Source organism: Malania oleifera, chromosome 3 (genome assembly GCF_029873635.1).
Source record: "Malania oleifera isolate guangnan ecotype guangnan chromosome 3, ASM2987363v1, whole genome shotgun sequence".
NCBI classification, from domain to species: domain Eukaryota; kingdom Viridiplantae; phylum Streptophyta; class Magnoliopsida; order Santalales; family Ximeniaceae; genus Malania; species Malania oleifera.
Window position 1 is genome coordinate 101,864,292 of NC_080419.1, and position 10,985 is coordinate 101,875,276.

The 10,985-nt window shown below is 34.0% G+C and overlaps 1 long non-coding RNA gene across 1 annotated transcript; it reads left to right on the top strand.

Annotated features, from left to right (window-relative positions):
- LOC131150547 (uncharacterized) lies at positions 1-564 on the top strand. The gene is made up of 2 exons (XR_009135564.1): positions 1-340; positions 439-564. It is a non-coding gene; the product is annotated as an uncharacterized LOC131150547 (long non-coding RNA).
- Positions 565-10,985: the final 10,421 nt, after the last annotated feature.

A 10,985-nucleotide genomic window follows, 5' to 3' on the forward strand; every position in this document is an offset into this window, starting at 1 on the left:
GGGCTACGAACGAGTCCTTCAACTTTCACCATCACCGTCGCGATTCACTGCATGCCGCCGGAGATTGTCATTTCCGCACGCCAGAAGGAGACCGTCGCCGTCGCCGCGTGCTGCACGCCGCCAAAGAAGGAGACTGTCGCCGTCACAGCAATTCTGAAGCAGACGCCATCGTCGAAATCGGAGCACGCTACGCACCTCGCTGTTGACAACGCTGAATCAGGCATTGTCGCACGCCAAATCAGGGGCGTTTGCACACCGTCACCAAGGCTGAATCATCGTACCACAGGGCTTCCCCTTTGACGTGAACGATGAGTTCTGGGAGTTTTCTTCTATCCGAACGGTGAGTTCTTGCAAGCCTCCAAGTAGAAGGAGGACCAAAATGCAAGTCAGTCTCTTTCCCATCTAAAAAACTCTAATTTTAATCTTCATATATTGCAGCCCAGCCTGGTCGGCGTCAGCTCGCCGACGCTTAAGGTGGCAGGGAAGGTTTGTTCCCCCTCCGATGGCCTTACCGTCGGCGAGGAATGTTGTCGAGGCTGGTTTCGGGGTACAGTCGCATGTGCAAGCCGTGAATAAAAATATGGAGATACATGCATTCAAAATCCCTATGAGATTGCAAGTTAATATCAATGGTGAATTGGGATTTATTTTCTCAGATGTGGAGATGGTTAAGACTGATGAAGAGTTTTATCTTGTATTAGTGATGAAATTTTTGAGGAATCGGTCATCTATTGATAAAATTCGATTATCGATTGTGAAAACATGGGGCTTGATGGAAATTCCAACGATCAGTATTATGGATGATTACCATGTATTAATTCACATGAAAAACGAATATGATTTTTTGCGTGGTTGGGTAAGGGAAGGTAAAACTATGAAAGACAATTCATTTTGGCTGTTCAAGTGGACGAAGAATTTTGATGTCAAAAAAAAATCTCCATTGCCTCCTCAATGGATTTTCTTATCATAGTTACCAATGCATCTTTACCGAACGGATTTTCTTCAAATTATAACAACTCATTTTGATCGTTATCTTGAAACCAATAATGTAACAATCAACCGTACGAGAGCCTTGAGGGCATGTGTTTGCGTGGAAGTCGATCTGACTATGGAGCCAGTAAAGGGATTTCCTTTTATTTTATCTCTGAAACAATGTATCTGGCAAAAGGCCAAATATGAAAAATGGGTTTTTTCTACTCTAAATGTTGCCGGCAAGGACATACCTCAATTGTTTGTATGGTGGGAGAGAAGTGAAGGGATGATGGAAAATATAAAAAAAAAAAAGATATGGAAACCAAAGACTAATGACGGTGTAATGGAAACCAATACCGATGTGGATAAAGGGGCAAAGAAGGTGGAGTAGAAAGCAGGACCCAGTAATGTGCTGATGACGAAGAAGTTCAAAGACAAGTGCCCTATATTATCGGAAAATCTTGTGACTCAAAAAAAAGGGGATTGTACAATGCAAAACTCTTATGTACGACAGAGAGGATTGGAAAATAATGTGAATGAAGGTTCAACAGAGAGTGATGAAGAGGAGTGTGAGGAAGTCGGGTATGATGAAGAGGCTCGAGTTTCATATGGTGAACCTATGTCTCAAAAGAAAGTGGATCATGTGGATAGTATTAAACTGACTGAAGGTGGGAACCAAGGTTTGCATAAGGAGGAATTGGCTTGGGGTTATTCGTCCGAGAGGGAGGAAGGTGAAATTTTAGTATTGAAGGGCAAATAAAAAATGTATGAGTCTGATATAGGGCAAAGATGGACTTTCAAAAACACCAAAACTAGAAAGGAAAAATCTGTGAGGAAATCTCAAAGGATTCACATCCGACTGCATAAATAAAATTTATGACTGATACAACTTTTCATGGAATATTAGAGGATTGGGCAGGTTTAGAGGCAGGTTAAAGAAGCTGATTAATAAGTTTAATGTTGGTTTGTTTACTATTTTAGAACCTTTCATGACTGAGGAACAGATAGTAATGTTGGGTAATTTTTTGAATTATCACCATTTTATATCTAATGAAAATTAAGGCGATAAATTGTGACTGTTTTTGAAGGATATGAATGCCTTTGAGGTGATTTCAATCACGACTTAGATGATTTACAGGTGGTTCTTCAAGGACGGACAAAGGATTTTTGTGAGTTTTGTCTATGCCAAATGTTCTTATGTTGAAAGAAAAGAGTTATTGTGGCAACTGGAGGAGTGCCAATCAGATTGCCCTTGGTTGGTCCTTAGTGATTTTAATGTTATTCGAACGGATGCCGAAAGATTTGGTGGAAATCCAAGACCATTTTTACCTATGATGGAATTTAATGACTGTTTACATCATTGTGGTCTCTTTGATCTATTAAACACAGGCCCATGTAAGTCATGGTGCAATGGCCATGAAGGGATGGCTCGTAGTTAGGCTAAGCTTGATCAAGTTTTTATTAATAATGTTTTTTCCAACCTATATGGTTCGGTTCAATTCAAATATCTGAGTCGGAAATCCTCATATCATAGTCCTATGGTGGTTTATACGAATACGTCATTCTATTTGTATGACCTTACCCCATTTTGGTTCCTTAATATGTGGAGCTCGCATGATTTGTTTTTGTCGTGTGTTAAAGATGCTTGAACTAGGAATGACTCTAGCTCGGGTCTTTTGAAACTTGTTATTCTTCTTAAGAGAACTAAAGTTGTTTTACGTGCATGGAATAAAAATGCCTTTGGGAGAGTGGGAGAAAACCTAAAAGCTCTCGAGGAAAGGATGGAATCTCTAAAAAAATCAGTTGCAAGCAGGTTTTTCTAAGAAAGTTGAAGCCGATTACTTGACTACTAAGTTGGAGATTCAGGTGTGGGAGAATAGGGAAGCATCTCGCCTAGTACAAATTGCCAAAAAAAAAAAAAAAATGGTTGATTGAGGGGGATCAAAACTCTAAATTTTTTCCATTCAGTTACCAATCAAAGGCGGAATAAAGGTCATATAGACTGTATGGTTCTGAACGACGGGAGGATATTGGATGATGCAGAAGTAATACATAATGAAGCTGTTTTTTTTTTTTTTTTTTATAATTTTCTTTCAGAATTTCTAGTGTTGAACCTTGTGATCTCTCCGAGTTAATTCAAAGGCAAATTTCCGATGTTGACAATAATTTCCTCTGTGCCAAACCGACAGAAGAAGAAGTTAAAAGAGCGGTGTTCTCTATTCCAAAAGAAAGCATTCCAGTACCAGATGGATTTGGCTCTGATTTTTATAAATCTTACTGGAACATTATAAAAGAAGATGTTTTGGATACGGCAAAGAAATTTTTTCGGGGCATTCCTCTATCCAGGTTCTTTTCCTCTTTGTTTATTGTCTTAATTTTGAAGGTGAACAATCCTTCTAGCTTTGATAAATTCTGGCCTATTAGTTTATGCTCTATGGCTTATAAAATTTTTTCCAAGATTATTGCTTTTAGACTAACTGAGGTTTTTGATAAATTGGTCTCGCATGAACAAGATGCTTTTATTCTTGGGCGTAATATTTTTAAGAATATTATGCTTGCACATGAAATGGTTCATTCTTTGCACAAAAAAATATCTGGCGGCAATGTGATGGTAAAACTTGATATGACTAAGGCTTAAGACAAAGTGAACTAGAATTTTATTATGGAGGTTCTTAAGGCTTTTAGTTTGTTTGAGAGGTTTTGCAAGCTCATAAAAAATTGTGTGGAGTCCTCGTAGTTTTCCGTTATGATGAACGGAACCTTTAAAGGGTTTTTTCAATCCATTAGAGGATTGCGGTCAGGGGATCCACTTTCTCCTTATTTATTCATCATAATAGAGGAGGTTTTGACAAGGTTGCTTAGGAAAAACTATGAGATAGGTCATATTGGACAATTTAATTATCCGATTGGGGCCCCTTTGGAAGTAGTTGCTATATGCGGATGATATTCTTATTTTGGCAAATGGTGGGAAGAGGTCCATCAGAAATTTGGTTTACGCTCTAGAGATATATGAGAAGTGGTCGAGTTAAAAAATCAGTAAGAGGAAGAGGTCCATCAGAAATTTGGTTTACGCTCTAGAGATATATGAGAAGTGGTCGAGTTAAAAAATCAGTAAGATAAAGTCAGCGTTATTCCTTTCGAAATACATCACTCTTGCTCGAAAACGTGGTTTATTGAGAATCACGGGTTTCATGGAAAGTAAATTTCCAGTTATGTATTTGGGGTGCGCCTTTGGTTTCTAGAAAAAAAACTTTCGAGACCTTGGAGCCTCTTATGGAGAAGATTAGAAAGAAAATTGTAAGGTAAAAATCTAAGTTGCTCTCGTAAGGTGGAAGATTAATTTATTAAGACATGTACTATCTAGTATACCTATACATTTTATGTCTATTATTAATGTTTCGCAGGTCACATATTCTCGTATCAACTCTCTTCTTGCTAATTTTTTATAGGGAGAGATGGAAGGTAAAAGGAAGATTCATTGGCGCTCTTAGGGGAAAATTTGTAAACCTACCTCGAAAGGGGGTATGAGCTTGAGAGATCTTAAAGAATTTCAGAAATCTCTTCTCATAAAGTTTGCCTTCAGATTGCTCACTTCTAATAATCTATGGGCAAGTTTTTTCAAAGTTAAATATTGTAGAAATGATCATTTATTAATTAGGAATGGGAGACCAAATGACTCTCGATTTTGGAGATCAATTATGGCCATCATTCCGGAAGTTATGGATAATGTTAAAATTTTGGTGAGAGGTGGGAACTCTTCTTTTTGGTTCGATAAGTGACTGACATCAGGCTCGTTATCTGTGAGCACTGAGGATATTTCGAACAAGAAGCTACGTATTAAGGATTGCTTGCTGAATAACAACTGGAACTCTGATTTATTACTGGAATTAGTTGGTGTAGATAAAACAATGGAAATTTTGTATAATGTGTTGACTGGTAAAAGTGGGCAGGATGTATTCGTCTGAAAACCTGCCTGACGATAATTTCTCTACAAAAATGGCATTGGAGGCAGTGAGGAGAAGAAGTGATAATTTTGTGTGGAATTACTGGTTTTGGCATTCTTTATTGCCTAGAAGAATCTCAATGTGTTTATGGAAAGTCTGGTTCAGATGCTTCACAGTAGATAATAGAATTTAGGTTAAAGGAATATCGATGGCTTCGGCATGTGATTGTTGCGTGCAGAGAAACCAGGAAAACATTGATCATATTCTTACTTTAGGCGAGGTGGATTTAGAGGTTTGGCGTCAGGCTAGTGTGGTGATGGGGATTCCTTTCCAGCGGTTCCTTCCCTAGAAAACAGAATTGCAAATTGGTTCCATTATACTCAAAAATCGTCTATTAAAGGTATTTCAATCGGGCTAATTCTGTGTTTGATTACGTGGTACCTCTGGAATCGAAGATGTGGTACCTCTGGAATCGAAGATGCAAAACGAGAATGGAAGGAGTATATCAAAGTCCGGATCAAATGTGAAGAAGTGTTCGATACTGGGTTAGTTCTATAGCTGAGAGCACTAATTCTTTTCAAAAATTGAAGAAGTTGGACATTACGATTTTGAAAGAGTTTCAAATTAAGCATCAAGGAGTTTGCGTCAAGCCTAGAAAAATTATTTCATGGGTTAAACTTCTAACAGGGTGGATAAAACTTAATTGTGATGGGAGCTGTAGGGTTAATCTAGGTACTTCAGGAGGTGGAGGAATTTGTTGACCCTATGGGTAATACCCTGTTTTGATTATGACAAATACTCAGGTATTTAATGTCTGTCGAGTTGATGTGCAGGTTTATCTTGGCGGTATCATAAGATGGCACTCGAAGACCCGGAGGAAAATGAAGACCCTGAAGATTATTTATGTTGTAATTCATTACTATTCATTTAGGTCTGTAATATTTAAGTAGGAAATGTCTGTAATATTTAATGCATTTCATGCATGTAGGAACTACAAAGCTCAAAGACCATAGAACAACTCTAGGTCCCTACACATCTTCTGAAAATCAAAATGACCATAGAAAGACATTAGGGAACACCTTTCGGTTGACCGACACCGGACTTTTTCGATGTCCTCAAAATGAAAAATACCTCAAAATGACTGTAGGAGACTCACATATGTATGGCTAAGTGAATAGGGTGTTTGCATGATCAAATAGGACCAAAATGCACAATATATGCATGTTCGGTCGACCACTCCATAGTACAAAATGCCCCTGGTCGACCATACCAGTGCTAGGTCAACAGGTTGACCATAGCTCGGTCGACTGAACTCTTGTAGTTCATTTGACCCCGGTCGACCGAACTTCTCAAGAGTCAACATTTTGACCACCTGGTCAACCAAGCACAAATTTCCTTACAACGCTCTAGTCAACCAAGTTTCCACATGTGGGAACTCAACGATCTGGTCGACCGACCGAGGTAGTTCAAAATCTTCCCGGTCGATTGAATCTCGGAAAAAGGGAAAATCGCCTTCGAACTTACAAGTCCGGTCAACCGAACTCACAGGTCATTTAATGCCCGGTCAACCAAACCTCAAGAACTTCGGTCAACCGAACTTGCCTTGATCGACCGATGCTCTCGGTTTGCCTTATTTTTTTTTACCACAGTTAACAATTTTTTAACAGAGTTAAATATCATTAAAACTTTTATAATTATTCCACTTGTGTCTTTAACGGTTATATTTTTAAGAAAGTCTATATATACCCCCTCATTTGGAATAATTAGTATGAGATTAGCAATACGATTAGTGAAAAATCCTCTCAATCTCAAAAACCTATTTTTGCCTATTTCACTCCAAATACTCTCATACATTCATTCCCATGATACACCATCGCATTGTGAGTATATTTTGTGTGCTAGTTGCTTATTAGGTATTGCTAATACTCTCATTGTTTTGTTTGAATATTTGATATTATTTTTGGGGAGTTTAGTATAGTTTATCCCATGGATTTTTATTGATAAAATCTTGTGTTGGGATAAACTCATAAGCTTAAGGATCTTTACATTGTCATTGCAAGATTCCTATAACTTTATTTTTGTGTGCAAAAATATTTTCCCAAGTATATTTTCAATCAACTCTTGTGCTAGCATCTTGGGAAAATATTGGTTGAGATTGTTTGATTATACTTGCTAAAAATCTTTGAAACCCTAGATTGTCATTGAGAAATATTTTTTATACAAAGTTTCAAAGATTAGCTTATTGATACACTCCTGTACTTGATTGTTTATAAACATAACCTTGAGTGTTGATTGCACAAGTAAAGCACTGAGCTTATAGTTCTTACATCATTGATGTGCATTGATTATATTAAGTTGTACTTGTACACATACCTGCTTGTGTAAGAAGCGTATTTTCATGTACAAATTTTATACACATTGGTTGTATTCCAGGCGTGGGCCTAAAGAAGGAGACTAACCCTGTTGAATAGTCCCGGATTGGCTTAGACTCGGTTAGGAAAACTAGGTGCGTCATTCTGGTAAGGCATGTTGGTTGAGATTAGCCCCTTTAATTGACCTGGTTGTAAACGGTGCCGCTCCACTCGTTAAGTAAGCTTATAGTGTAATCCTTGTGCTGGTGTAGCCAAGGCAGCGACGTAGGCACAGTTGGCCGAATCCTAATAACATATCGTGTGTCTGTTTATATTTTGCACTTTATATTTACCGCACGTGTATGTTATGATGTGAATGATGCGCATGACTTAAATTTTCGTATCTTATATTATCTGCGCATTTGGGATTGTATAAAAAGACCCTAGGTTACCAAATCACATTGACTTTTGACTTAACCTAAGAGAAAAGTTTAAAATTCCAATTCACCCCCCCTCCCTTCTTGGGAATACACCAAAGCTAACTGAATTATTAGGGACTGCCAAGGCATGGCGAAAGCGGCTTTTTCAAGATATTTTGGCAATGGTACGAACAATAGTGCGGAATTAAAAGTAATACGGGAAGGAATTCGTTTGTGCAAACGACTTCATTATTTTAATATGATCATTGAAAGTGACTCGCGAATTATAGTTGATTGGTTTCGGAAAGATAGATGTACCTTGTGGTATCTTTGAGATTTTTGGGAGGAGCTCGTGGGGGAGTTAGAATAAGTGAACTTCATGGTAATATATCAATATAGGGAAGGCAATAGTGCAGCTAATTTTCATGCTAAAGAAAGAGAAATGGGAAACAATGTCATCTACGAAGAACAACATCTTTTATCACGTTTTCTAAAATGTATACTTCGGATGGATAGGTTGGGTCTCATTTCCATTCGCCGTTAGTTTAGATCTCGAATTTTGTAATTTTATGTAGGCGTGTTTAGACTTATTTCTTAGTTAGCATTATTTGGATTTGTTGTCTTGGTTTGGTTGGTTATTGGTGTTATTTTTGGGAGGGTTTTAATTTCATTATCTATAATCTCCCTTTTGTTTGCCTTGTAACCATGGTATTCCTCCGCTAAGAGTAAGGGCATATCAATAAATAAAAGGAGGTGTCGTCCTCTTTTAAATATATATATATATATTAGAATGGGTGTTTGTTAGTTTTGCTTATCCTAACCTTGATTATATTTATTTTGGATAAACATTTAAAAGGGAAAGTTTATAAAATGTCAATGGAAAGAAAGAAACAATATTCTTTTCCAAACTACCATACTTTTAAATTGCAAGTTTTAAACATTGTAGCAAAATATGAATACAATATAAGTGCATTTTAAAAATTATAGAGCATTCTTTCGCTTAGAAGGATTTGGGTTTATACTAGCTCATAGTATTTTAATTAACAATTAATGATGTTGGAGATTAATTTTGTGATTTTTGATGAGACATCCAAAAATATTTGTAGCAAGAAAGTCTAAGGATATGGATGGATTGAAATTGTAGGATGGATGACCGATGTGTGTGTGTATTTTGAATTTATGTAAGGTAGCATTAGGGAGTATAAGTGTTGGGATTTGAATTTGTATTTGTAGATTTTAAAGATATTCAATATAATTTTGTACTTTTGTGTTGCTTGTCCTCTTTCTCTCTCTCTTTGTATGTCAATTGCAGGGAAAGGTTGCCCCACTAAGGACCGATTTGATACCTTGTTTTTTATTTTTATTTCTATTTTTGAAAAAATAAATTATAAAATATGTTTGTTTAATATTATCAGTTTTATATTTATGTTGTTGGTTTTCAGTTGTTTTCGAAAAATTGAAATTTTGATTTTTTAGCTTTCAGTTATTTTGACAACCTATTGTCATAAATTTTAATATTTAGAAATAATTTTTTTAGATTAAATCAATATTTTTATAAACTTTAAAATTAAAATTAAAATTAACCATCATATATAATTAAATTATATATATATATAAATTTCAAAAAATAACAATAGAGCTAATTTAAAAATATTTTTTTATTATTTTCCAATTGTCACGTCCATTAAAATTTTTATAGTAAAGTGAAATTTGAAAGTATAACAATTAAGTAAAATAAGTGTAATAATTTTATTTTAATACAATATTTTTAATGTGTATTATTATGCAATTTTATTATTTTAATTATATTTTATAATATTATTTGGTTTAAAGATAGAAATGAGTATTTTTTAAATTTTTTTTTTATTGTTATGAAATATTATTTAAATGGGTTGTTAGTTTTTGTTTTTAATTTTAAATTTTTATTTTTATAATTTTTGACAATAATACCAAACAACCCCTAATTTTTTTTAATCATTTTGAAGCATCTCTCTCTAACCACTATAGTTTTTAATTTATCTTTTAAAATCCCCCCCCCCCCTCTCTCTCTCTATGTATCTGGCCTACCTTTTTTTTTTTTTAACTCCTCTCTCTCTTTTTATTAGAAAAAATTTAAAAATTCCCAACATGAATGAATTTCACTAAAATGATTCTTTTTAAATGGGTACTAACTTAACCACTTTCCACTATTTTTTTTCTCAATACTTTTATATTATAAAATTAATCTAAATTATTAGTTCATTTTTTTTATATTTTGTTTATATTTACATGGATTAAAATTATAGATTTAATTCAAATTTATACTACTAAAAAAAATAAAGGAATATATATACTATGTTATATTTTTATTTACATACATTATATTCATTAAAATTATTAAAGTGATTGAAATATTTTTAAAATATTTAACACAACATATGCAATATAATATAATTTTTTTCACCTATTTTCCACCAAAAGTTTGTAATAACAAAATATTGCAATCATATATGAGTGTATATATATATACATAGATGCATGTAGATTTAATAAACGTTCAACTTTCCATATTTTATAAAATAAAGTATTTAAATTTTACTCAAATTTACATCTTAAATTTTCATTCGATATTAATACGGTCCATATTTGTATATATTTTTTTCTAAAAATTAATTTTACAATGAAATTGGCTTGCCCCAAGTAAATTTATATCATATGCTTTAAAATTTTATATGCCACATACATTTTTTATAAATATTACATTTTCCATATAAATTTATAAATATTTGAGAATTTTATTGAACAAATGATGAAAACAATGTGTTAAATTATGATATTATTGTTAAAACTAATAATTAAATTATATATGTTCGTATATCTGTCGTGAAGCTTAGTCTAATTTTACTAATGCTATAGATATGTTTATGATTCTTTAAAAACAAATTTCAATCACCATTGATTGATGTTTACTACAAGATTGTACAATACATTAGAGTTTTTTCATTAATTAATTTACAACTTTCATAAAAAAAAAATTTTTAAAATTCTTAGCCCATGTTTAATTTATCATTTATGAAAAATATGTAAAGCATTTAATAAAAACAACGACATTCAAAGCAACAAGAGGAAGACCTATTCTTTTAGTTTTATTTCAATTACCGAAAATTGCTAAACTATTTTCTATGGGAAATTCTCTCTTGACCAATCTATTAGCATCTCCATCAAGCCTCCATTTAAGAATATCTAAAAAAAATACTTACAACATTTATTACTTAAAATAAACACTTAAAAAAAATGCCTTATACTCTAACAAGTATTTA